General features: G+C 47.5%; 1 pseudogene; it reads left to right on the top strand.

Moving 5' to 3' along the window:
- The window catches only part of LOC144762622 (putative divalent cation/proton antiporter TMEM165), an 81,940-nt pseudogene that overhangs the window by 56,386 nt on the left and 7,572 nt on the right, over positions 1-17,982 (top strand).

Below are 17,982 nucleotides of genomic sequence, written 5' to 3' on the forward strand. Positions count from 1 at the left end.
TCACACCGGTTGAGGTGGCTGCTCTGCGCTCTGGTCTGCTGCCTCCGCGCACTTATGCAGGAAGAGAGCATGGGCACTGTAGTAAAAGCCATTGAAGACCAGTCAAATCTCATTTTTCCACGGCTTAGAATTGAGAACTCCCGTGGAGCAGTCTCACAACTGACCTTGAAAATGCACCTCTTACCACATCAGTCCTGCTCTTCCTCTTCCTGCTACTCCCGACACTGCCTAGGCTGGCGAACCCCATTCAAGAAGATGACAGCGGGGGACACGGAAATAAGGAGCCACAACCTCCCCCTGCCCGACCGCAACACAAACCTGAGCCACCCCTGCAAGGCCCCGCAGAGAAAGTGCCCACCCTGTATTGTCCAGTGCACCATTAAGAAGGAGACACTCCGAATGCAGATAACTTGGGATTTATCCATGCATTTGTGGCCACTATATCCATCATCATTGTTTCAGAACTTGGAGATAAGATAAGACTTTCTTATTGTTGCTATCATGGCAATGCGTTAAAATCGTTTGACTGTTTTGGCAGGTGCTATGCTTACATTAGTTTTATTTGGTTACGCAACTACAGTATACACATACTATGACCCTCATTTACGAAAAGTGACGCATCATTGCGCAGGCGCAGGGATGCGCCACAATTCCTTACGACGCGCTGCGTCAGAAGTTTGCGACGCGGATGCGTCACATTAATGGAGAAGTGTGGCTCACTGGTTAGAGGAGGCAGACCTGGAAGCAGAGGTCAGCCCGGGACCAGGGTTCAATTCCCGGCTCGGCGGGGTATTGAGTCCTAAAATGTCCATGGACTCGACAATTCTCGCTCCGGTGCCTACTCGATTCACGGGTTCACACTCTGCGACTCTCGGCAATAGCTTGCTTAATCTCCACAACGGCCCCTCGCGGTGGGATGCCTGGCTTTCACCTTGTGGATACCCTGCCGGGGTTATCTCACAGGGGAATACCAGGACGGGTTCCCTAGGCAAGCGCTTAGAAACCGCTTGGTGATTTGCGCTATATAAATTCCTGTACAATGGAATGGCGCATCATGTCGCAAGTGATGCCGTAAGCCGGAAAATAGACACGCAGACGCTGGCGTCCTGACGTACCGGAAAGTCACGCAAGTGCGGGAAAAGTGCCGTAAGTCGCAATCGCGGAACTGACGTAAGCTTACGCATCGCTGCGTCACATTTACGTTGCGTCACAATCCGGAAAACGCCAAAAATACACGCATCCATCTCCTAATTCTCCCGCAAATGGAAAAAATTGTTACCATGGAGCCTGAAGGACAGAGCAGCAGCCAAGGGAACCTTCCACATGGCAGCCAGGATGTCCAGCCACATGGCACCCAGGATGCGCAGCCTGAAACACAGGGAGAAACCCATGTCAAGAGGAAGAGGAAAATTAATTTTAGTGCTGAGGAGAACAACATACTCATAAATGAGGTCACAGACCACCAGCACCAGCTCTTTGCTAGTTCCAAGTTGCCACTATCAAAAAAAGAGGCAATTTGGCTGTCCATATTGGCAAAGGTCAACTGTGTGGCCCAATCTAAGAGGACAGTCATTGACCTGAAGAAACGGTGGAACGACATAAAGCGCCGGACTAAAGAGAAAATGGCAAAAAAAAGCAAAGAAGTAGCGGCGACAGGAGGAGGCAGCCCATCACAACAGGAAGAGCTGGATGACCTTGAGGAGCGGGTTGCGGCGATCATCCCAGACGAGTTGGTGGTTGGCATTCCAGGACAGGACAGTGCAGAGCATGAGGAACCGCAAGACACACAGGGTAAGTCCCTACAAGGGGAAATGTGCAAAGAAGGTAATGTTGTGCAGTCCATAAAGTAAGGTAGCCGGCTCAATTACAGACGTGTAGTGGAAAGAGTAGTCATGCAATGTCATGAACTGTGAAGGGTCTACAAAAAGTAATGTACCAGGGACATGCACATGTCACATTTGGTAAACACCTACCCCTGTCAAAGTAATAACATATTTACTAAGTGAAGTCCCAGCCCACTGCTGCACCTGACAAGTGCCACAAGCAGGTGCAAATATCCAACTACCCTCATGAAATACCATGATGTGATTTTGATCATGTAGTGGTGTCACAATGTGCCACACCCACAATAATAGGCCACAGACAGCCATGTAACATAGTACAACATATCATGTCATTGCACCATTCCCACATTAAAGTGTGAGAAAGCGCAATTCCAGGGCTGTTGCTGGGGGTGTACCCACAAACATCCATGTCCAATTGAGAATGTCCAATAGCAAAGTCAAACTGTAACAATGACGCTGTGCCACAAATATATGCATCCACAGGGTCTGTGTAAGGCATGCACAACCTCAAGAAATACAAACTGTTCCCTCTCGGATATACCCAACATGTAGCTTTTGCATGCAAGTGGACACATAGAAAGCGGAAAAATATGTAGATGACTGCATCATGCAGGAATGTGTCCCTTCCATGCACACAAACACTGATCCCCTGCACCGCTGGACCCCCTGCAACATGGTGCAAGTTTGCCTGGGTCGGCGCATGCCAAGCATTGTGCACCTGTGTCGTTGTGAAGGACAGGTGACACCAATAAAGAGACCCTACTCATAGTCACCCCATGCAGGCCCAAAATCTGTCATTGTACTACTTTGTGCATGATGGTTTCAGCCACATCATCTGCATATGTAAGGGAAAGTACTCATGAATGTTACTCAGCATGCGAAGCCCTGTGCCACATTACACAAGCATCATGTATAACGTATGCATGGTGGGTCTGCACATCCAAATAAAAATATCAGTAGTGGTGATGTGCAATCATTACAATTTTTTTTAATACATTAGCATCTCGCAATTGTGTCAGTACCTCACACCTGCATCATGGTAGGTATAGGGGTGAGGCAGTGCCACTGGGAGAGGCCTGCACTAAGGTAACATGTACTTGAATGATGCTCCTCACATGAATGCATGACTTAAGCACTGACCAGCTACGTCTGGATGAATGACGTATATAACATGAATAACAACATGTAGTGACATGCAGTGAATACAGCACATCTATGTTGTCATGACTTTGGGGAAAACATAAGTGTACCAATGGTGTTCTTGCAGTGAAAGAACATCCAACATCAATAGTTTGCAGGAATGTGCACCATCTCACCAAAGGCCTCCATTCATGATCTGTACCTATGCATGCACTGCAGCACACCTATATTGCAAGGTGCGCAGTGCAGATGATAAACATCCAGCAAATATGCACCATAGTTAATTATACAAATGGATCATCAGCGAGTCTGCAGCACTGTGGGCCTTATTGATGAAGGCATTGCGCCTCCGGTGCGCCACTTTTAAAAATGGAAAAAGTGACGCACCGGCGGCACAAGTCCTTCAGAAATGAGGCCCCTGAAATGTAAAACACATACATGGACGCAATGAGGGAGTACCACAAAAAAATAGTCTACGATAATGCCAAGTCCTGCAAACTCGTCAAGGTCCTGCATGAATAAAACAACCTATGAGGCAAAGCTACAGACATCACCCTGGCACTACAGACCGGTGATAAGTGTCCAACAAAGTTCACCATAAAGTAAAAAATGTCACTACAACAACTTTGCTGTACACAGGAGATGCCACAGGCAGCACCACGCAAACCTCTTCCAACACAACAGCCATACTACCATACCCACCGGGACACCAGTCAAAGCTCAATGCACCCCCTCCAACATGAGATACAGCCACTTGTGGGATCACTACAGCCCTGTCCTCATCACATCAACAATAGCACCAAGATCACCCTATTCACAGCCACAGGTGACATCTGCACCCTCCGGGACCAAGAGCTGTGAGTGTGCTCCGACACAGACTAACACCACACAGATTTGCTACACTACATGAAGCAGGATTCCAAGGAACAACGCTTAACTGGGTCACTCATCCCAGCAAGAGGTCCAAGGATCCGACTGACAACCTTCGTCTTCATAATCATGTCATTCCAATGCAGAATGCAAGAGGGACCATCTATGTGTCTGACCCTTGTCAACATCAACAGGGCTGCCTCAGCGCCATTTGAAAACAAACACAGCCTCAACATTGTATCCATTGCTGATGACAGACAGGTCATACTCTCTCACACCTAAGACTACACCAACCAAACACTTGAAATACATTGTGGAATGCATTACGTTGCAGTCTGCATGAACCACAGCTGCTTGAAAAATAATTCAGAGATTACAGAAGTCTGTGTCCTTGGAACAACTCTTTCTGCATGTAAAAACACCTGTTGGATCTCCCACTCTGATGGGAAGGGGCTGCGGCTACCGCTCAAAGAGACAGCTCTTGATGAGTCTTCTGAATGGGAGTAGGTCCTGGGTCTGCCGTAGGTGGGCCAGGAGGGTGTGCAAGGTTTTGGCGGCGAGGTAGGACAAGGATCTGCGGCTGGAGGTTGGTCATAGGATGCGGTGGACAGTGGTGAGGGGGAGGCTGGTGGAGTGGACCTGGCGTGTGGGGGTGTAGAAGCTGAGTCTGCTGTACAGGTAGGCTGCTCCGGGCCACTGGAGTGTATTGTGCGTCTGGGTCTGGAGCTTGAAGCTAATCTACTTGCTGATGGGGAACCAGTGTAGGTCTCACATTTGGGGGAAGATGTTGCTGCGGTCTGGGACGTTGACAATCAATGAGCCGTAAGTGTATTGGATGCGTTGCAGTACTTGTAGGTGTTTGTCAGGGAATCCTCAGTACAGTGCGTTGCGGTAGTCCAGTCCGCTGCTGCTCAGCGCCTGCGTCACACTAATGTCAGTCTGGGGTGGGGATCCACTTGTAGATCCAGCATAGCATGTGGAGGCAGTTGTAGCATGAGGAGGACATGGCGTCGACCTGCTCAGACATAGAGAGGGAGGAGTACTGGATGTATAGTAAGTAGCGTGCATGGTCAGTGGGTGTTGTTGCTGTTCCCAGTGTGGTTGCCCACCAGGAGTCGTCCCAGGCTCAGGGTGTGGGTCCAAGGATGAGGACCTGTGTCATGTCCAAGTACAGTTTCAGACTGCTGCTCCTCATCCACTTGGTGAGGGAATTCTGTCCCTCGTGGAGGTTTGTTGAGGGTGTGTGTGGGCCCCTGGTGATGGAGAGGATGAGCTGGGTGTTGTTGGTGTAGGAGATGATGTAGAGGCTGTGATGGCGGCCCACGTGTACGAGGGGGACATGTACATGTTGAACAGTGTTGTGCTGAGGGATGACCCCTGGGGTACGCCGCAGATGATGTTGATGGCGTCCCATTTGATGGATGGGATTTGGAGACTCTGGACGCTCTGGGTTCTGCGGGAGAGAAAGGACGTGGTTCAGTCTAGGGCCTTCAATTGGAATCATGATTCTCGGAGGTGTGTCTTCAGAGTGTGATGGCATACCGTGTCAAAGGCGGTTGACCGGTCCAGGAGGAAGAGGGCTGCTGACTTGGTGCTGGCTAGTTGGTGCATGATGTTGTCTGTGCCGGACATGTGGACTGTCTTGCTGCTGTATGTACGTATGAATCCGGACTGGGACGGGTGAAACATGTAGGGGTCTACCAGCCCGCGGCCCAATAGCATGTACATCATTACCTAGATGACCTTCGTTGGGAACGTGAGCAGGGAGATGGGCGGTGAGTCCCCGAGGGCCTTGGGGTGTGCCTTGTGCGTCTTGAGGAGGGCATTGCTTGTGGCGTGCCTCCATATTTCATGGAATGTTGCTGCATTGAAGAAGATGTAGATGAACTTGTGTAGTTGTGGTATGATCGCTTCCTCTGCATTTTTACAATAAGTGGTGTGGTGATGGTACTGGTGGTGATCCAGAGTGTACGGAGTTCATGACCTTGTGTGTTGCGTCCTTGTCGACGTAGTACCAGGATGTGCTGCGGTTGGGGCTGGTGGTCCTCGCTGGGGAGGTGGAGTCTGGCATAGTTGTTGTGGATGTGGTGGTGAACCTGTCGTCGATGGCACTAAACGTGCGCTGTGAGAACATGGACAGTGAGTCCCACACTTCTTGTGATGGTGGGATGTTGACAACGTTTGCGCATGGGTTTCTCTGTTCAATAACGATGCAGAAGACATCATTGCTGTTGTGTGCATTGGTATCCAGAAAGGTTTGGAAGGAGGAGCTCTTTGCCAATCTGTTGAGGTGGTGATGTATACACGTGGCGTCCTTGTGGACTGTGTGGTTGTGCAGTGTGTGTCCATTGAGCCATGTTCACTCCATCTTCTGGCATGTGCGTTGGTAGGTCTGGAGGTAGTCGGTGAACCGGGTGGCTCTGCTGCAGGCGTGGCTGTTGGAGGGCAACGTGAGTGGGGCAAAGGTGTTGGTGCAGTCCTACATACATTGTCATAGTGTATTGGGCACTGTCGACTGGGTTGGTGGGGTTGTAGTTCGGGCCCTGGCTGAGGGGTGTGACCAGCTGGTCTACGTTTACTTCTACCCAGCATTGGTGAGGCAGCAGTTGTCTGCAGTGGTGTGTGGTTGATGAATAGAAGGTAAAAATGATGCTGCGTTGGTCGGTCGAGAGCAGGTCAGTGGTGTGGTTGGAGGTGACGTGGGTGCCTGTTGAGAAGACGGGGTCCAGCTTGTGGCTGGCGGCGTGGGTTTGGTCCCGAGTAGTCTGCAGCCGGGTCTGGTGAGGTCGTTGATCAGTATGGTGGAGTTGTCGTCGTTGTTGTCCTTGAGGTGTAAGGTCAGGTCCCACAGGATGATGTGGTGCGTGGAGGGGAGTGTGTGGGTGCTGGGGAGGTCATTGATGGAGCAGCATAACTGAGCACAGGGTTGGTGTGCTGTACACGAGGGTCCTCTGAAGGTGGTGTTGGGTGTCGGTGTGGATGTGTATGTGCAGGTGGTTGGCGGTGTTGATGGTGTTGTCTGCATGGGTGCCGACCTTGAGGGTGGACTTGTGGTCGATGGTGACCCATACACAAAATCAGTCAGCGCAATCCCTGCGGTTCAACTTCTAGCTGTCTGGGATGTCTATGGTGATGTTGGTTGCAGAGGAGTAGTCCCACCAGGTCAAGTTTAATGATCACACATCTGGGGCGGGGGCGTCAAGCACATCCCAGAGCCACATGGGCTGTGTTCGTGTGGAGTGGGTGTTGTGGATAATGCATCAGAGGTGGTTGGGTCCACTCCATGGGGGTTTGGTGGTTCACTTGCATGTGAAGCTGCATGTGCGGCAGGAGAAGGGTCCCGTGTGTATGTTATTGTGGTGGCCTGGAAGCAACTGTTGTGTAGGATGGCATTGAGTGCATTGAGGGTACCGGCGTAGTACTTGAGTCTGGTGTAGTGGCGTTAGTGGCCACAAGGGGTCCTGGCACTGGGCATGGTCCAGGCGCAGATGGCTGCAGACTGGCTTGCTTAAGGTGTGTCTCTGGTGCGCAAGTAGCACAGTCGAGCACAGTTTGGGACATATGGGGATGTGGGAGGGAGGAGCAGCTGGTAGGCGGGAGCAGCAAGTGTGCATGGGGTGGTGGAATAGTGGCACTGAAACCAAAATGGTTTGCAAACAGGGTGTAAAATAGTTGTAATGAGGCCACTAATGGGACACTAATATGGTGGTACTGCACACCTGCCAGTGTGTACTCAGCAGCGGCAGCAGGGGCACACAGGGGGAGCTGGGTGTAGGTTGAGCAACATACCAGGAGCAATCTGTATTATCAAAATGTAACGTAATTAGCATGAAGACACAGGAAATGGTCCACACACAAACAACACAGCTGTGATGGCTATGACAGGTGGGATGATGAGAGATGGTAAGAAAGCCATGTCCCCAATCCTCAGTAATTGTGGCCTGATACCTGTTGCACATATATAGAGTGCAAAAAGCCACTTGGACTTGCTACTGTGCTGGAATGTGTACCCAATATACACCAACAAAACAGACATCAGGACATGCACTCAAGTTGAATGTTGCAAGTGTGCAAGCACTGTGTGGCCATGTGCCATGTTTTTGGACAAACATTTTGAATCCATCAAATGATTCATGCCATGTCATTTTAGGTAACATGAGTGATGATGTGTAGCTTTAACTTTGACATGTTGACACACATCAAACTCAAAAAGGGTAGATGACTCAGAATTGTGCATCTGTACACCATATGTCAGACATGATCATAAACATACATCTATTTTTTATTTCAGAGCATGGCACACATCCTCATGAGCAGGAACAAGTGTTTGAATCCAATGATGACGGCGTGGAAAGTGTACCAAGTGTGGACACAGACATCATCCAGGACCTCTTACTATCAATACAAACTCCCTCTCCCCGCACCAGAAGGCAAACCAGCACAGTGGGATCTCCGCTTGCCCAACCTGGAAGCACTCCTACGCCACCTCCCACAACATCTCTGCCTCACCACTCGCCAAACACGCTGAATTCCTTTGAACAACGTGTCGTGGATGTACAGGGGCAGTTGGCACAGGAGGTGCGTAAAGGCATTGAGAGCATGGCAGGCACCCTAGAGGGAGTGCTCCGTTGCCTATCATCCAATAGTGGCAGTGCGGAAACTGGTAGCAGCAATGATGCACCACCACGTACTTTGTTTCACGCCATGAATGAGATATCAGAGGTCATGCAGCAGAGGCACAGACAAATGCCTAACACAAGTGGCAGTCTTGAAGTGGCCAACAGGCTGAGGGAAATTCAGGACACCCTTAAAGAAATGAATGCAAAACAGGATGCCTACCTGACCAAATTGGCTAACTACCAACGTGATGTAACAGCTGTGCTTGAAAATCAACAACTCATGCTCAGTGCATTCATGCGGTACCTGATGGGCATTGAACATGATGCTGGTACAATCCCATCAACATCTGCAGCCCCTGATGTGTCTATGCCTCCCGTGTCAACTGCACCACTGATTCCACCATCAGCTGTGACAACAAACACATCTGATGAAGAAGAGTCTGAAGATTGTCCAGTCCTCCGCAGAACCATGCGTTAGCATGACATATTGTACATGGACAATACATATACATTGTCTGGTGCACATAATACTGACATTCTACCACAGTAATGATGAACAACAAATTACTGCTAGCCAATGGATGTACTATTAATTATCTGTGGCCTCCCTCCATGAGGTGAACATATGATGTTGACACTCCCGTCTCACACAATAAAAACACTACTCACTCATGCATGTCTCAAATGTCATGTTGATGTATGGACTGTGCATGTACAAACTCAACCCTACTGTATGTGTCCCTTGATCAGAATAGTCCTGTCATACCTTGCTAATTGCTAACTTGTGTCACTTACATAAATGTGCACCCACAACATGCAATGTCCAACTGGCAACGTTCATAAAGTGACTAGTAACGTGTGTACAACAGCATTGCTAATGCGCAACATTACGAATGATGACTTTAGTTCGAATGAGTAACAGTACAACTTTGTACAAGGAGGGGGTGACTGGGAACATCAGATATGCTTGCACGCTACCATGATTGTGGGTCAGTCCAAGGTGTATGTATGTGATGATGAAATATCTGACATACCACATGTATGTATGAAAGGAAAACATCAGCAGGTGGCTGGCATCAAAGGCACATCCTAACGTAAGATGAGTAGCACACAATTTTATTAACTTAAGCATGGGAATAGGGACATGCTTCACACCAGTGATTGAAACAACATCACTCAACACTCACATGGTGTCTCATGTATGAAGTCCTACAAACAATTCAGTGCTGCTGCAAAGACTGTGGCCCTCATGCCTCAATGCCTTTGATACACACTTGGTACAGTCTCCTACCACTAGATCATCAGAGTGAATGTCAACTTAGATGAACATAAGCAAGGCATACCACACAACACCTTAGCCCAAGTAAGCCACACTACACACCATCCTCTGGTGTCCACATGTCTACATGTTTCACATCACAAACACCGTGATGGACATACTTTAAGGAGCACCCACACACCCCTGCCCACAGCACATCTTCCACAGGGCTGCATCCCCCATAGCACACAAACAGTGACAGTACATGGCCTCCACCATTGAAACATGCACCTCCACAGTAATAGCAAATGCTGAGAGCTACATGACATTAGCAGTTACACCCCTGCTGACCAAACAGATGTCAAGACCCACAGGCACATCTTTCCACACACATATGCAGTCAAAATCATCAACCAGAGGGTCATCATGCACCAGTGATGTTCATAGGAACATAGAGCATCCCCAATCCTCCGCCATGACAAACAACAGCATCCAGAGGTCCCTCCTACATGCCACAACAACATCCACACAATCCTCAAAGTAGGTCACACTGGCACTCCATATACACAATACATCGCATCATTGCAAGAAACAATGTTCCACAACACACTAGCAGTTAGACTCCACTATGGCATGAGGCAAGGTAATACACCACACTGGAATGTCTCCACCCTTGCAGACCGGAGCAGATGATTCAGCCTAATACATTTCACAGCACAACACACAGAGTACTGATGCTGAGTTCCTCAGGGACTGTCCCTCAGTACCTTTGTCTGCTATGTCTACATGGCTCCGCTTGCTGAGGGCATCAGTGAACATGGACTCTGCATAGTACCCTACGCCTAATACACCCAGCTCTGCCTCTCCCTCACCAAGGTACCCAACATCACAGGACACGACTAACCACAATGGATGCGAGATGTGCCAACAAGTATGTGCCTCAGCTGGACAAATCTCCATTTGTTGTCAAAAAAAGTCATCATAATCCCAAGAACCACTACCACATGGAACTATACCTGGGGGTACCCTGGGCTGGATAAACAGTTCTGCACTCATATGTGCCACACAAACTATACATTGTACAGAACACATCCCTCACCCCGTCATTACGGATAATAGCAATATCCTCACCATACTTCTTCACCCTCTGCAACTCTGCAAGTGCATCACAATTATTGCCAACTGATGCATTGATTGGATCTGCCACACACCCATCATCATCAGCCTGTGCAATGTGAAAGCCCTCAATAACATTATCAAAAATACCCTCAGTACAAAAAAGATGAATGTCCAGACAACCGTAGGTAGACGTTCCCTGTGGCTCACATGATAATACCACTTCTGCCTGCACATACAGGAGCTCTACTGCATCCACACCCATACAGATATACTGACACTCAAGGAGCTCACACACACCTACACAGTCAGCCAGAACCCTGGGCCAGCAAACCTCTACCAATGAATCTGCTTCTAGGCCCACAAGACATACGTCTGCAATACAGACCTATCCATGGTCACATTTCCCTGCATCTACATAGCCAGGCTGTAAACCAGCTTTCTTTTCCACTTGCAGGAAAGACGGGGGTCATACTGGCCCTCAGCATTGGGAAACACTGCAAACATTGAGGTACAGTCTCAATACCAGGTGGTCCAATAAATGACGGCCCTTGTGCCATCTGACCCTCACTTGTTGTGACGTTGTGTGACGCCTAACCCTGCCTAATAGTCATCATCCATCACCAAGATGTGATGAATGATTAACTGAGAGGTGTCCTTTCCTGTACAAGTCTGATGTTCACTGCAAGGCAGACACACTTGCCCCATTGTGCAAAGGTGACTGCGTTAGCGATGAACAGGACATTGTGCTACAGTGCTGGTGAGAACAACAGGACTGCGCAGTAACTAGCAGATACGGCACGGTCCTGCACTTAATCCTGCAAAAGGGTAGCGCTACAGGAAGGCCTGCTGTGCTCCACTACGGAAAAACGTCATGAAAGAGGTCCCAGTATCTTTACACATGATTGTTGATCACATGGCCTCACCTGAGACACATTACCTAAAGTCCCTCAAGGGTGAGTATTGGCCTGTATGATTTTGTGATAGTGTAATGAACATTTGGCTTACAATAGCTAACATGTAACGGTAATCTAAGATAAGAGATCATTGTTGACATTCCTTGGCCAGCAAGGGTAATAATAATAATAATAATAATAATAATCCACATTTGTATAGCGCACAATCACCCGTTAGGGTCTCTAGGCGCTGGGGGGCCGTCGGGAAGATTAAGCAAGCTATTGCCCAGAGTCGCATGGTGCTGGGCTAACCTGCCGCCGGAGCCGGGGATCGAACCCTGATCCCCAGATTCCAGCATCAGTCGCCCTGGCCGCGGCGCCACACCTCTCCCTCACCCAGGGCTGATTTCTCTACTTCATATGCCTACAAGTACAACTTATTGTAATTGAAACAGATATTTTATTAACAAAAATTGTTCAGAGTGTTTAAATGTTATGCTAAACTACACTACACTATACAAAAATATTTATAAAATCCTACACTAATCTAATCTAATGCACTAACATCTACACTTATCTTGTCTAACTGTTCCTATACCTACCTCACACATACTACACAACACACAGATGACCCCCCACCCCCTATTCAATAATCACACATCAGGCATACATACACTTAATCTAAACACATACTAATTAACCTACCTAACTAAACAATGATATATTTTTTAATTTTTGTTTAATTTTTTATTTTTACATCTAAAAATACATTTAACATACACTATACATCAACCCCCACCCACTCCTAATAACTTAACACTTATCCTAACACTATTCCTAAGTACTACAACTATCCTAAATACTATCTAACTATTTTAAAAATATAAACACTAACAACGTTCGTAACTTGACATGTCATGGACAACGACCACAGTTGTTAACTCTGTGTTCATTCCTGCTCGTCCATTTGTTCAATGGTGGCCTTCATGTCGGCAACCATGGACAGCAGGGTGGCCAGCTGCAGTTGCATGCCCGCAACCTTCAATGTCAGTTCTTTTTGGCCTTTTTCAAAAATTTCCATTTGGCCCTCAATCTTGTTAATTTTGGCCATCAGGAGCACACCGTCGATCTCAGGGGGAGCTGCTGTTGTGGGTTGCGATTTTGTAGCAGTGGTTATCACTGGGGTCATATCCGAGGGATGTCCAGAAGTGGATTGAGTAGCAGATCCTGAACCAAGACCAGCTGGGGGTGCAACCAAACCAGATGTTGATGGTGCTGATGTCTGAATGCCTGAGGGTCCACTCTGTGTAGGAGATACAGTGTCCATCTGGGGATGTTGATCTTCACATGATCCAGTTGGTTGTCCGGAGTGCACGCGTGAGGTTTTAGCCTTTTCCTTCCGGCTCCGCATGTTGGATGGTGGAGTGGGAGTTGGTGATCTCCATGCTCCATCAGCACGTGAGTGCTCATGTCGGCGTCCCATCTGCCTGAATGAACGACCAACATTCCGTATGTGGCGGTATCTCTCTAGACGGATGCGATATTGCCTCTCCTCATCTTGTGTCATGTTTTCTGTAATGGAGCAATGACATCAACATCAGTCTGCACTAACACATTGACACCTGTACACATGCACATTCATGCAATCTTCAGTAAAAATTATCAAGGGGCTATCGTTAACAGGGCATCAATTTAAAAGCATGGTGGCATCCTCATCGATGGTCATACACAGGGATGCTAAGTGATGTTGTGTACTACCTAACATGATAAATAATCTACATGACATGTAAGGCCTCAATACATATGAGATGGTGCATTCCAATGCATTTGTCCTGGCCATGTACCCAATGCTCGCCATTCACATATGCAGGCCCCTTCTCAAAATGATGCCAGTGCATCTGTGTGCAGGCAAGGTTTGTATAGGCATTGTAATTGTGCTCTTCATACGCAGATACATAGCAAGGTATATGGAACATCATCCCTGTATGCTGCACAAGCCTACACACATGTAAAATGCACCATGGAAACAAAACATGGCCAAATTAGGATTGTGTTTCAAGGAAAGACACAGGTGTGCACTGCTATTGATTTGTGCACCGCCTCCTATCATTTAACTCTTGTACATGGGGTGCTGCTTGGGAGTAAATATGTGCTGCATTTTCACACTACGCAACACAGACTGCACAACACTTTCATGGTAGACGCATCTTGACAGGGGACGTCATATCATGGCCAGCATCAAGGCCTGGTATGTGAGTTGACTATGCATGATAAAAGTTGCTATGGCCATTTATACACATGTACATCAATGCATATTTACTACTGATGTCAATAGTCAAATCTGCCGGTGGCCCTTTTAGTTGCATAGGTAACTGCATGATTATTGTGCTAATTGATGATGGACTTGCAGCACTGTTGCATCCCTCTAACAATGGCAAGTACTGACACACGTGGGGCACAAGGAAATCCTACTTGTAGGAGGTATGTCTATGTTGTACTACAATTAGCATGTGTCATGTAGCCATGGTCTACATACACTGACTGTCACGTACCCCAAGTCTCCTTGCTCAGCATGACACTCTTCGACATCTCCATGTGCACACTTGCCACCATTGCATGCACACACCACCACAACATACAAACCTATGCCAATGACACCCATCTGGTACGGTCCCTCACCCATGACCCAGCCACAAACAAAAACAACCTCCATGAAGGAAAGATAGACGCTGCAGAATGGAAGAAGGTCAGTCAGCGGATACTGTAGACACACAATACAGAGGTTTTCATTCTTGGCAAATCAACATCCGCCAGGGACGACGCCTATTGGTCCACAACAATGGTCACTGCAAGAACCCCCACGGAGCATACACCCCACTTGGGATTCTTCAAGGTCTACTCACTCACAACTAACAAACAAGTGGACGTCATGTCATCCTTATGATTCTACACCCTGCACATGCTCGGATAGATATTCAGGTGGATCACCACCGGAACGTGTGAGACGGTCACCCAGGCCCTCATCAACAGCCAATTGTACAACGGGAAGGCCCTATACACAGGAACCACTGCCAGACTTCACTTACAATTACTACCCATAGTAAATCCATCGGCACGACTCATCCTCGACGGCCCTCACCACTGCACCATTTCTACAGGCCATATTGACCAACACTGGGTCACCGTCAACACATGGATCACGTTCTGCCTCCTCACCCACACACACACACACAGACACATGACATGGGCCCAGAATGACTCCTCAACCGCCTCTCGTTCTCACATCCTACCCGCCACCTCCGCTCCACCAGCCTCCCACTGGCCACCATCCCAAGGATTGACTCATCCACCACTGGACCTAGATCATCCTCCTACCTGGCCACCAAGACATGAAAGTCCTTTGGTGCACAACTACGACTGACCAGGACCATCTTACCTTCATTAAAGAACTGAAGAGCTGCCTATTTCATCAGTAGCAGCACACCCCCTCCCTTCAGTGCCTTCAGACCCTCACACCTGAGTATGTTGCTCTATGGAGGTATAGATGTATTGTTTGATTGTGGTCTCATTTTATGTGATAGATACTTACAGCAGCACAAGATTTTTTACTGTGTCCCTTGCACACTGTAACACCTCATACATGTGACCCTTATCATTGAGTTTATGGTTTTCCACATGGTGCCATTGAGTCCTTCACACTTCCATGCACATGTGATGTGTAAACATGCTGCATGCAAGAATGATGATTTTGGCACTGTCTGCATACTTGACATGCATGAGGAGACATTTTAAGCATACAGACAAACATAGTAAGGATTTCACACTCACCAATGGCCTTAGGATCCTTGAAGGACTCCACCTCATCCCTTGTGTATGGTGGTGGACCACCTACAAGGGAAAGACAATAGTGCAGATTCTCAGCAAATGTTGCATATTTCAACACAGTACAGAGATTACATGAGAGTCAGTGGTATCTTCAACATTGGCTTACGATGCATCCCATGAGGCAACCTGATTCATACAACAGTCTCTGGCTAAGGACTTCACATGTGAAGCACACTCTTCCACTGCATGTATGACACACATGTGATCCTTTGTTTGTGGTGTCACATTGAGATGGCATTTGCCAAATACTTGCACACTTGTCCCATATCGATTATATGTTTGCATTGTGTAGATGTATGTGATTGTGCTTTTATGGGGGACTTCATTAATAATGCAGCACACCATGGTGAACAAACGGCACAGATGCGCGAGGCATCTGTGCGGGAATTGTGGGCCATTGCTGGAGTTGCGTCGCAAGCGCAACGCAGCTCCAGCAAGGCTCGGGGATGCACCATCTGCACAATGCTGCGTCAAGACCTACGCCTGCTTCAAGCAGGCGCAGGTTTTTTACGCAGCATTGCCCAGAAAGTGACTGAGTGCAATTTCATAGATTTCACTCAGCCACTTTCATGAGGGGTTCCTGCGCAGGAAGCCCCCCCCCTGCGCAGGAACGCCTTCTTATGGCGCAGTGCTTTACAACGTTGTAAATAGGGCGCTTTATTTGCGCGGCAGTTGGTCAAATGAAGTGACGCAATTGCGGTGCAAAGAGGCACAACTGCCTAATTAATCTGCCTTTATGTATGTTGCATTTTGGTGTAGCAAAATATGTTAGATATTTAGCAAATTAACACCAACCTGTAGTTGATGGTAAGGTGCATTTTGTTCCAAATATGCACAATTTTGCTTTTAGGAAGGTGGCAGGTGATGCACACACATGGCCATAGGGCATGTATGTGCACCATATGCACACACATATACTTTTGAGGGCTGCAGCAGTGTGTCTTTGAGACACCCCTGCACCCTTGTAATAATTCACAAATGTCGATTAGCAAATAGCTGATTTGCAATAAGTGTTTTTAATGCAAATAATTCCTATGGCCCTCCTGGGCCATGGCAATGCATATGGAATTATCCCTTAATTGCAAAGTATAAACATGCTAAATTGCACATACGAAAGATTAATGATTTCCTAAATAATAGCGATTTTTCTTAATACATACCATTTAGCAAATATTAAATAGGGATTCCTTGATAATCTCAAGTTTAGATTAGCCAAAGGGTTTGTTGATAGATATGGCCCTATATCTGATGTCACAGCCGTGCAAGGGGATCATCAGTGAGGCCCCTGTAGTTTCACAATGGAATAGCTTCACCTTACAATACAGCTGTTAATACATGAAATAAATGTAATTTGACTTACCAATTGTTCCCTCGACCTCGATTTCAAGGTGGTCCAGGAGATCCTGCTCACGGTTGATGACATCAGCCCACCGATGCTTGTACTGTCTGAGGGTCCGGTCCACTCCAAATATTCGCAACATCTGGTACCGGACCCTCTCCCACCTCAGCTTCCTTTCTTGGGTTGGGTAACCCAGCAGTACCCTGCCTCCACTCCCAATCATGTTTGGGAGGTAGTGGACAATCAGCCACAGTAGCCCCCCATACTCCTGCTCAGTGAGGTTCCTAGACCTGGGTGACATTGTGACAAAGCCCAAGCCACGCTGTGTGAATGCAACAAAAAAATGTGTCTTTCACAGGAATCCCCCTAATAGTATAAATCCACTAAACAGAACACTAATCCCCCTATTATCAACTTTGAAAACCCCTTAAAACAACACTAATCCCCCTATTAATGAATATTAAAACCCCTAAACAGACAGACACCCCTTTACACACAACACACAGGTAGACAATACACAACACTACAGAGACTATTTGGACACAGTTAGCAAGACACACACTGTAAAACAACTGCAGGAGAGGACAAAACTCTCAAGCACTTTGCAAACACACTCCTACACCTCTCTGAGACTACAAAGGAGTGAAAGAGAAAGCGAAAGTATTATATAACTTCCTGTTTGTGAGCAGGGCAGGCTGGTTACATCATTTCCTGTTGCGATGCGACTCGTTTCCGTCGATGCGTCATTATTGGCATGCGAATAAAACGTAATTATGTCGCATCGTTGACTTGAAGCATGGTACAGTTAAAATATTTCCCCTTACGGTGCGAGCAGTTCTGGTGGAAGCGTCATTATTGTCATGCGACACCATCTTTATTATGTCGCATCATTGATTTGTAGCATGGCTGACTGATGACATATTACCCTTACGGTGCGAACAGTTCTGGTGGCAGCGTCATTATTGTCATGCGACACCATCTTTATTATGTCGCATCATTGATTTGAAGCATGGCT

This window comes from Lissotriton helveticus, chromosome 6 (genome assembly GCF_964261635.1).
Source record: "Lissotriton helveticus chromosome 6, aLisHel1.1, whole genome shotgun sequence".
Taxonomy (NCBI): domain Eukaryota; kingdom Metazoa; phylum Chordata; class Amphibia; order Caudata; family Salamandridae; genus Lissotriton; species Lissotriton helveticus.